The sequence below is a fragment of the Sciurus vulgaris genome (genome assembly GCF_902686455.1).
Source record: "Sciurus vulgaris genome assembly, chromosome: 9".
NCBI lineage: Eukaryota > Metazoa > Chordata > Mammalia > Rodentia > Sciuridae > Sciurus > Sciurus vulgaris.
In genome coordinates this window covers 4,998,452-5,007,579 of record NC_136469.1, presented here as the reverse complement: position 1 = coordinate 5,007,579, position 9,128 = coordinate 4,998,452, and the positions used below count along the sequence as shown (strand labels likewise).

The 9,128-nt window shown below is 51.5% G+C and overlaps 2 long non-coding RNA genes across 3 annotated transcripts; both read right to left on the bottom strand.

Annotated features, from left to right (window-relative positions):
- Positions 1-564: 564 nt before the first annotated feature.
- On the bottom strand, positions 565-4,171 carry LOC306669090. The gene is made up of 3 exons (XR_013766026.1): positions 3,949-4,171; positions 1,848-1,902; positions 565-1,203 (listed from the first exon to the last, which is right to left on the bottom strand). It is a non-coding gene; the product is annotated as an uncharacterized lncRNA (long non-coding RNA).
- A 4-nt stretch (positions 4,172-4,175) lies between these two features.
- On the bottom strand, positions 4,176-8,917 carry LOC306669089. Of its 2 annotated transcripts, none has more exons than XR_013766024.1 (5): positions 8,657-8,917; positions 7,794-8,480; positions 7,036-7,211; positions 6,228-6,436; positions 4,176-6,093 (listed from the first exon to the last, which is right to left on the bottom strand). It is a non-coding gene; the product is annotated as an uncharacterized lncRNA (long non-coding RNA). The 2 variants fall into 2 exon arrangements; XR_013766025.1 differs by having other exon boundaries at positions 4,182-6,093; positions 8,335-8,480.
- Positions 8,918-9,128: the final 211 nt, after the last annotated feature.

The following is a 9,128-nucleotide window of genomic DNA, read 5'->3' as shown; positions in this document are numbered from 1 at the left end:
CATGAAGCTATACTCCCAATCCTTTTTTTTTTTTTTTTGAGACGGGTCTCACCAAGTTGCCCAGGCTGGCCGAAACTTGCAGTCCTCCTGTCTCAGCCTCCCCAACAGCTCCGATTACAGGCCTGTGCCCCCTGAGGCTCTTTTTTTTTAATATCACACTGTGAAAACAAATTATCAATTTATTCATGTAAGTTTTAAAAAAGATTTCAATAAAGATGAAAAATGATACAAACCATGTTTGGGTAATATAAGCCTAGACAACCAAAAATCTCCTTTGTTTAAAAAAAAAACTTTATTGTTTAGGCATCATAAAGGTGCATATTTGTATGGTTTCAAGTGATACCAATTCTCTAATAAAATAAATAAGATTTTTTTTAAAACAAATTAAGAGTTCAAGGCTGGGGTCACAGCTCAGTGGCACAGCACATGCAAGGAATAAATAAATAAATAAATAAGGTTTTAGAACAAGGCTTTATCCTAGCATTTCGTAAACAAATACAGAAAATTCCACTCCAGCAAATTCTCTGCCCCCATCCCACCTCATCCACTCCATCACCACCATTGACCCCAAACTGCTTTATTGCAGTAGATTACGTTGTAATGTTAAATTGCTCTAATTCAGTTTCCAGGGCGGAGGGAAAGCAGCAGTCCTGGGCTTTTTAAAGGCAAATTAGCAAATGAAAAGAAGTGGAAGAAACTTTGTGGGGGTAGAAGCGGTACTGGAATGAGCTACTCCATGCCCTGGAGGCCTGTGGTATGTTTCTGGGTTTTGTTTCCAGGGACATCAGGATGTCCCATGGTGACTGGCTGCTGCCTGCGAGGTTCTGCTGGTTCCTCCCCTGGTTAAGGGCAACCCATCCAGGGACCAGAGAAAAGGTCCTGAACCCGTGCTTCGCTGTGGCTAATGAGTCGTCACCAAGCCCATACCGCACCGTTCCTGAGTCTCCACAGCAGAAACCACGGGTTCCTGCAAACCAAACACTTGTCAGAAGTGAGATTCCACCACAACCTACCCGGTCACTCAACCAAGAGCCCTTCCCAGCTGGCCTGGGCCCCCTGAGGGACATGCTGGCGGGACAGGGAGATGCCTGGTGAGATGAGGGAATCTGCTGTCCCTCTTCTGGAGGAGAGGAACTCTGACCTCACGCCCTTTAATCCGGCCCACATGGTGAGGGGAGGGTCATAAACACGTTCACTTTCATCCTACAGAGGGGAGAACACAAGGACACACTGCCATTACTCGACAACTTTACAGCCCAAACAATGCTAACACGCAGTAAATCAAAGGAAGCCTTCTGGCTGCATGGGTCGGAAACTAGCGTGTGCTCGAGAGGGACCCCGTGCAAGTCCGTCCCGGGGCCAGGCTGCTGGAGGCCCTGGATGGGATGGAGGAGAAAGGGCAGGGGAGACAAGACACAGGGGAGGCCCAATCAGCTCCACATCAACCCCCAACCCCCACAACCTTTCTTCTCAAGAAACAACAGAGATCAGGAAATATTACTCGGGTTTGTAGGCTTCTGACCTGGCCCATCAAACCCTCAGAGAAGTCCCAGCAAATTACTGGAAACTGCACTTTGAACTTCGCCTTTGGCAAGGAGCCCAGTCAAACAGAAATGTAAAAGCTCCTTTCCTCGCAGGGCCCGCACCAGGGTGTCCCTCTAGACACTCCAGAGCTGATTGCAGCAGGTTGGAATGAGACCCTGAGCCAGGAAAACAAGCCCTGACCAGTCTGATTTCCTACTGCCTGTGTTGTTTCTTAAAAAGGCTTTTTTTGGCTTGTTCTCCCTCGTTTTGTTGGACTGGGTTACAGGCACAGGTCCCGTCGAGGAAAAGATAGGCACCCTTACACGGAGTGCTTGTTTAGTTCGAAGACTGCTTGATCAGCCCCTCCGGGGGGCAGACCTGTTGGGGTGCAATTGTGGGGAAAGTGCTGGTCAGGCAGTTGCTAAGCAAATTCTAAGAACTCCCAGGAATGGAGAAGTAATTGACTTGTAACCCTACAGCTATTTCTACCTCTGACGAGGGAGACGATATTTCTCAACAAGCAGACCTCACTTCAAGGTATCAAAATACACCAGCAACAGGCACTGTCATGGAATGAGCTTGCCTATGGCTGCTTCTCCTTCTTGAGAGCAAACAATCGAAACATTGGCCTCTTTCTAGCTCTGGTCTATGTCTAAGAAAACTCAATTTGCACAGGCAAGTAAACTGACCCATTATAAAACTAAGGGGTCAGCAAGAGGCAGATAAAACTAAAGGTCAGCTGGAGAACCACGCCTCTCTCCAGCTGCAGGGAGGCTCCTGGGAGGAAGCAGCGACCCCCAGGGATTTGTCAGCAACCTGCGAAGGGGAGGAAGCTGGGGAGGAGAGGGGAGCTCAGTACAAAGTCCATTTCCAGCCACCAACCTTCCTTTCTCAAGCCCACTGCAATCCCAGCCAGACCTGGCCAGCCGCGACCTAACTCTCTTAATGTGCAACTATTTTAACTGTTTTCTCATAATGGATTCTTTTCCTACAACATCTGTGTTGTTTCATATGCAAAGTGCAACCAGGGCTGCAATCTGCTCTTCTGATTATTTTATAAAGAAAACTTCTAAAGTGTGTCTTTGCAAGCCCTAAAGATTTCACATGGATTGACAGAGCTGTTTATTCCGTCTTTAAGCCCACAGCTTCCCCTTCCCTGCCTCCCTGACCTCAGACTGACCCAGTTCTGCAATAATCAACAGAACACCACACGATTTGAAAAAAAAAAAAAAAAAAGAAATGCTATTGGGCAGCCTCACTTTAGGGCACTCCGGGCTGGCCCTGCGCATTCTGCAGAGGTTCCCACGGGCTTTTTACTTTGATTGTTAATGCAGAACTCTTGCCCAGATTCACCCCTTGCTTCCCCTGTCCTCCTTCCCAGTGGCTTTAGTGGATGTAAGAAAAGACTACAAACCAGGGCGTGTCGGGGTGAATCACTCTCACCCATGTGTTCAGTATGCACTTCTTACGATCGTCTCTGACAAAGCGAACCTCATTTTATATATTGCTCTTGGACTCCGTGTCCTCATTTATTAAACAGCCTGATTTAAAAAAAAACCTAACTCTTGAGGATGTCTTTCCATTAGGTAGCAACTCTAAGTGGCCACTCCCAGCATGCTGGGGACTCCCTGGGGAAGAGCTAGAGACAGAGATTAGATGCTGAGGTCAGAGTTGGGTATGATCGCATGAAGAGAGAGTCTGGATGCAAACCAGGGGCAGGAACTGAGCTTGGTGCACCTCAGGCCCTGGAGCCCTAGTCTGCCCAGGCGTCTGCCTCCTGGGCAGCCCCACCAGTGCTGATCCATAGTCCCAGTCAGGACCCAGGTCATCCTGCAGCTGGACATCTATGAACATGGAGAGCTAGAGGAAGAGCAGTCACGAAGGGTGAAGCAGAGGAGAATGGGAGGCAGCTCAGAGGGGTGGCATCAGCAGAGAGGAGGGCTTGCAAAGGGTGCGCTCAGTCAGGACCCAGGGAGCCAAGGGCCAGGCCTTGGGAGCACTGAGCAGCCCAGGCTCTCTGAAGACAAAGACCGATGGAAATGGATTATTTTGGTGTATGCTATTAAATGCTCACATTTCACTAAAACTATGCAATATAGGAGAATGCATATATTGTAAGCATTTAAAAACTTAAGCTGATGTCATGGTCAAGTGAAAGTTTTCTAAAACTCAGATTAATCCACCTTCTTTGAGAAAAGCAGCTTTATTCAGACCATGTAGGTAGCCATCTGCCTAGAGGCGTACATCTGAATCACCAAGAGCTACATGGCTAAAACTGCTGTCTACCACTGAGAAGTGACAGCCTGGAAACTCTGCAGCTATGGCTGCCTCTGACGAGGAGACCTCGGTACGCAGTATTAAAATAAACCAACAACAGTGACTGTCATCCAGCTGGAAATCATCCATCTTCAAGTTCTTACCTACCGTATGGACCCGAAGCATGGACTGGGGTCTGAGTCTCAGAGGCCCAGACACCTCTGTTCCCATGCAGAATCCACGGATAATCCAAGCCTCAGCTGTGCCAAATCACAGGGGATACTCGGGGTGCGCGGGCGACAGCCAGCTACGAGGGAGGAGACAACCGAGAACTCTGGACTGGGCCACGTCCCAGGGCCAAACGGCTTCCCAGCACCATCACCGCTCCCCTGACATGCCCGTCCCCCTGGTGACAATACATAGATAAACTGCATCGATAAGGCGACTTTAAAACTTCTTATTTATCTTTTAAAGAAGGCAATATTGAAATCCACAGAATAAAAAGTCAAGGGCTGACACTGCTGATTCCTAAGAGACCCAGCATGTGATTCAGAGGGTTTCCTGAAAGAGAACAGAGAATGTCTGAGGACAGAAATCATCAAAGAAATCACGTGGGCAAACCCGGCATACCTGAAGGCAGAGTCCCCTGAGCGCTGCTGACAGAGCAGGGGATTAAAGGAAAGCATTCAATGTCAAATTGAGACGGTCCCCAAAGCTTCCAGAGAGAGAGAGAAAGGCCACAATGGAAGACCAGCAGTCCCAAGCGTTATCACACCCTAAAGAGCCGCACAAGGCCACACAGGCAGCCCAGACAACAGGACGCTTGCCCACCTCTGCAGGAAAGGACTCTGATCTCTGCTGGGCAGCAGAACCAGCGCCAGACATTACACAGGCTGCTGGAAACCACACCCCTGCCCGTCATGCTCAGGTCTCTTCTGAGACCTTGGCTCAGGATGATCTCACCCAGGTCATCTCTTCTTGGAGCTGCTGTTAGCCTCGACAAGGTGCTCTGGCAACACGGGACTCCCCCCTGCAGCCTCGCTCAGACCTGGTCCTAATCCTCCATCTCCCACCTCTGCTCTGAACCTGGTCACGGCCCCACCTCCCACCACGAGCAGGGCCCCTTAGGCATTTCCATTGCAAGCTTTGCTCCTGGACCCACGGCGGCTGCACATGATGCTACATCCCTCCTACTGCGTGCACAACAGCACCCACTTAGTCTGCACCACTCAACAATGACCCCAAGACAGCACAGACCAAAAGGGGCCAGGTTGTGGCTCGTGGCAGAGTGCCTGCCTAGCATGTGTGATGCACTGGGTTCAATTCTCAGCACCACATAAAAATAAGCAAAATAAAGGTATTGCGTCCCTCTACAACAACAACAAAATAAAAAAATTTAAAAGGGGGAGCCAGGTTGAGACTGCAGCAAAAGGGAACAAAGGAAACTGCAACTGAGAAGTGCTCGGCTAGCACTGGAGAGTGGGGTTTCTCCACCTGCGAACTCACCAGGGAGCAGCGCACTCTGGGACTCTGGGTAGAAGCCATTTGCTTAGAGTCCCGTCCTTGCCCTAACTCTTGGGATCTGCAAGAACCTCGGAGGAGCCTGAATCCAGCAGAGGAGAAGTGACCCTATTGCGTACTGCATCATAACCAATGGTCCCCTGAGTCCCTTACGAAGTCCCTAGAAGCATGTGAGACATCAGAAGGGTAGGATTAAATAAAATAAGTGAACTGAACCTTCACTTGTGCAACACAGTCCCCGCCACCGAGACTCCGGTCTGCTGTCACTTGCTGGATACACTCACCAGGTCCGAAACCTAATTCATGACCTTCTTTCCTAAACTCCTTCTTCAGCTTCCTCATTTTAGTCAGTGACATCACCAGCATCCCCTTCCATGGTTCCCAAATCTCTACACCATCCCATCTCCTCAGACCCACCATGGAAGTCCTTTCGAACCGAGGATGTCCCCATCCATCAGCCCACGGTCACACCAATTCAGGCCCACAGTTTCCCACTTATTGCCACCAAATAAATGAAGTAGTCCACAGCTGATGCACGACCCCACTGCCTCGCAAGTGCACATTCCCTTCTCTCTTGGTAACTCCACCCTGGCTTCAGCTAGTCACGCTGCCGGAACACAGCCACCCAGTCCCGGTTCTGGCTGGTGATGGTAGGATGTGGTGGGAGGGGTCTGACAAGGCTGTCCCAGTGGGGAGGCTTGCCCCTCTTGCCATTCTCTCCCTCCTTCTCCTGCCCGCAGTGGAGCTGTGGCAGATGGCGTCCAGTGGCCACCTCCCTGGATGCCTGCCTCCCTAGAACAGAGAAGCAGAAAAATAAGAGAAGCCCAGGTCCCTGCCACTGCGGGCAGCTCACATATCAGCTCTGAACTGCTGAACAGTCTCGTACACAAGGAACGACTCTTGTGTTTCGGGTCAACATTACTCACAGCTATATAGAAATGTTAACTGACAAAATTCGCTCTCACAAATCATTGGTGGCTCCCCAATTCCAGCGAATCCACGTCCAGATTCCTCCGCTCAGCACCAGGCTTCCTTGCCACTACTTCTTCCACTCCTTTTCCTCATGTGTCCCACAAGTCAGCCACCAAAGGGCAGCATCACCAATGGTGTCCAGGAGACCTGCAGAGCATCAGAGCTGATGAGGAAGAGGATCAGCACTTCTCTGGAGCAGGGGCTTCAGGAGGGTTTTGTCAATGAGTCCCCCTTTCTGTTGTTTAAACTAACATTTACACAAAACTCCAATATATAAAAGATTTAAAAAAAAAAAAAAAAAAAAAAAACCCTGATTTGAAAGCCACCAGCCTGGTCCAAATGCTGCTATTATTTCCTCCAAGGTGAGGAAACTGAGGTTCACAAGGGTGGGAACTGGCTCAAGGCTGGTTAGTAGCAAATTCAAAACCAGAACTCACGTTCCCCATACCTACTCTGTTCTAATAATGATGCAGTCAGAGATGCTGAACGAAGTAGCAAGGTGTTAGACACCCATGTTTCTAGTTGAGAAGTGCACACTAAACAATACCCTCCAGGACTTCCCAGCTCCCGCCAACCAGGCCAACTAGGGATTCAACATAAAAACAGTGTCTCAGGATCCGTGACTATCAGTCTGGAATTTTCCATCAGAACATTTCCCATTCAGATCCACACCACGGCAGCTGCCATAATTAACCCAGCATCCAGTGTCTGGTTAATTGTCTGGTGTTTCACGCTATAAAAAACATCCCAGTGTCGGCTTACCTGGGAGCCACATCCTGCTTGTTCCTTTAGTCCTCGGGAGGAAATTCCCGGCTACCTGTGGTGAGCGGAGCTGAGGCTGCCTGTACCGCAGGCCTGCTCTGGGTACTGGAGAACCTTGACTTTCCTCAACTACGTTGCAGGAAGCTGCTGCCCAGGTAGGGGGAGAGGACATTCTGCTGAAGACAGGGGTTTAAGAGATCATGGTCACAGAGTTCTACTTCCTGTGTTTAACCCAATCAGGTCAGTTCTCTCTCATTCCATAAACTCACAGGATGGAACAATGGGGATGTATAAGATCAACGCCTGCTAAGGTGGAATAACTGAGGTGTGACTGTAGAGTTCAGAAAGACAGAGGAAGGGGAAAAACAGAACTTGTATTTGTGTGAGGTCCCAGAGGGCACTGGCCCCTAAAGAAAGTTCTCAGGCTTGAGTGGAAGCCTGGGATGTCCCTGCCGTCCAGGGAGGGGAAGGTAGGAGGGGAGAGGGTGTCAGGCCCAAGCCAACTGCCCACGCACTCTCACTGGACCTTTAATAGCTGAAGCCAGCTCCTCTGGAGCCTGAGAGCCACACACTGTGACCCAGGGCAAGTGGCCCCTCTAAAACGTCTGTAAAGTGGAGATAATGCGGTGCCTACTCCATGGGGTGAATGAGGAGCCTGGCACGGCAGAGGTGGGCAAGCAGGGTTTGCTCGTGGGCGGACACGTGTGTCCACCTCCCCAACTCCACCACGAATGCCTGGGAGCGAGGCCATGCCGTACCTCTCCACGCACACACGCCATCCTAGACGCTTCACAAGTGCTGGCTGATTGATTAATGGGCGCGGGAAGAGGAGGCCGGGCTCATTAGGTTACATGTGACAGCATGTTCCTTCCAGGTCTCAAAGAAATCCCCGCGGGGCCTGCGTTTGGGGGAGAAAGCAGCAGATCCCCGCACTTTTTAAAGTCTGTCAAATGGCCCGCTTCCGTGCCCTGGATCAGAGCCGCAAGCTGCCAGGGGCGAGCGAGGGGCCGCGCCAGGGACCCGCGCAGGGCCGGCCGGGCGTCGCAGGCGGCCTGCAGCGGCGCTGGCCTCGCCGCGGAGCTCGGGCCCAGACTTGCGCCGCGCTCCATAAAACCCGCTCCGCCCAGCCTCGCGCGCCCGCGCCGCCTTTGTCTCGCAGCTCGGTTCTCGCCATAAAACCCCGGGCCAGGCGTGCCTTTTCATTTGTGATGATCAAAGTGGTAGCTGTCTGGTGCAGAAGCGAGCACCCTTTTAATATCTGGGCTTTAAAATTCCCGTTCCAAACTGCTCTGGGCTCACCTGTGCCCAGCTCCGGGGTGAGGCCAGCCTCCGCGGCGGGTCACGTGCCGCCGGGATCGGGTTACCTGGAATGCCGTCCAGGCCGCCGGGAGGGCTGGGCGCGGGCAGCGCGGGGCGGAGGGAGCCTGGCCGGGAAACCAGAAACCCTGCCGGAGGGAAACAGGTTTCCTTTCCTGGGCGCCTGGGCTGGCGGCACAACTAGTTGGGGGCGGGGTGGGGGTGCCAGTTGCTCTTGTTTGTCTTGAAACAAAGGAAGGGAGGAGGAAGGTGGGGGTTCCGTTGTGTTTTTTGCTTTTCCTGTAAATACAAGTGAAATGCGTACCTGGATTTGCACCAGGTGGAGACCCACGTCTTGGCGTGCTCGCCATCGTGGGACAAATCAGAAGGGCCGCTGGACAAGCAGTGGCTACTGAGAACAGGGGTCTGGTAGGCGTATTCTGGAAGGCACACCTGGCTCCTAAGAAGACTGTGAGTGAAAAGTTGCTTTCAGGGAGCAGTGGAGCGAGCAATTGCATCAGGGTCTTCTGTCCCAACAGGTCCTGCCGGCCTCCCCAGCTCAAGGGAAGCACCCGTACCCTGTCACTCGCTCTCTGACCACTGCGACTTCACTATGTCCCCAGCACTTTCCTCCCACCTGTGGTACTGGGGAAATAGATCACCAGCAGGCAAGTTCCTCCGGAGTTTAGATCTGGTTCCCCAGCAATCTGCAGCAAGGAATGGAAGGGCTCTCGGGTTTGGAAGGCAGACCTCTAGAGGGGAAAAGGGACACTTTCAAGATTAAAACTTAACTGGAA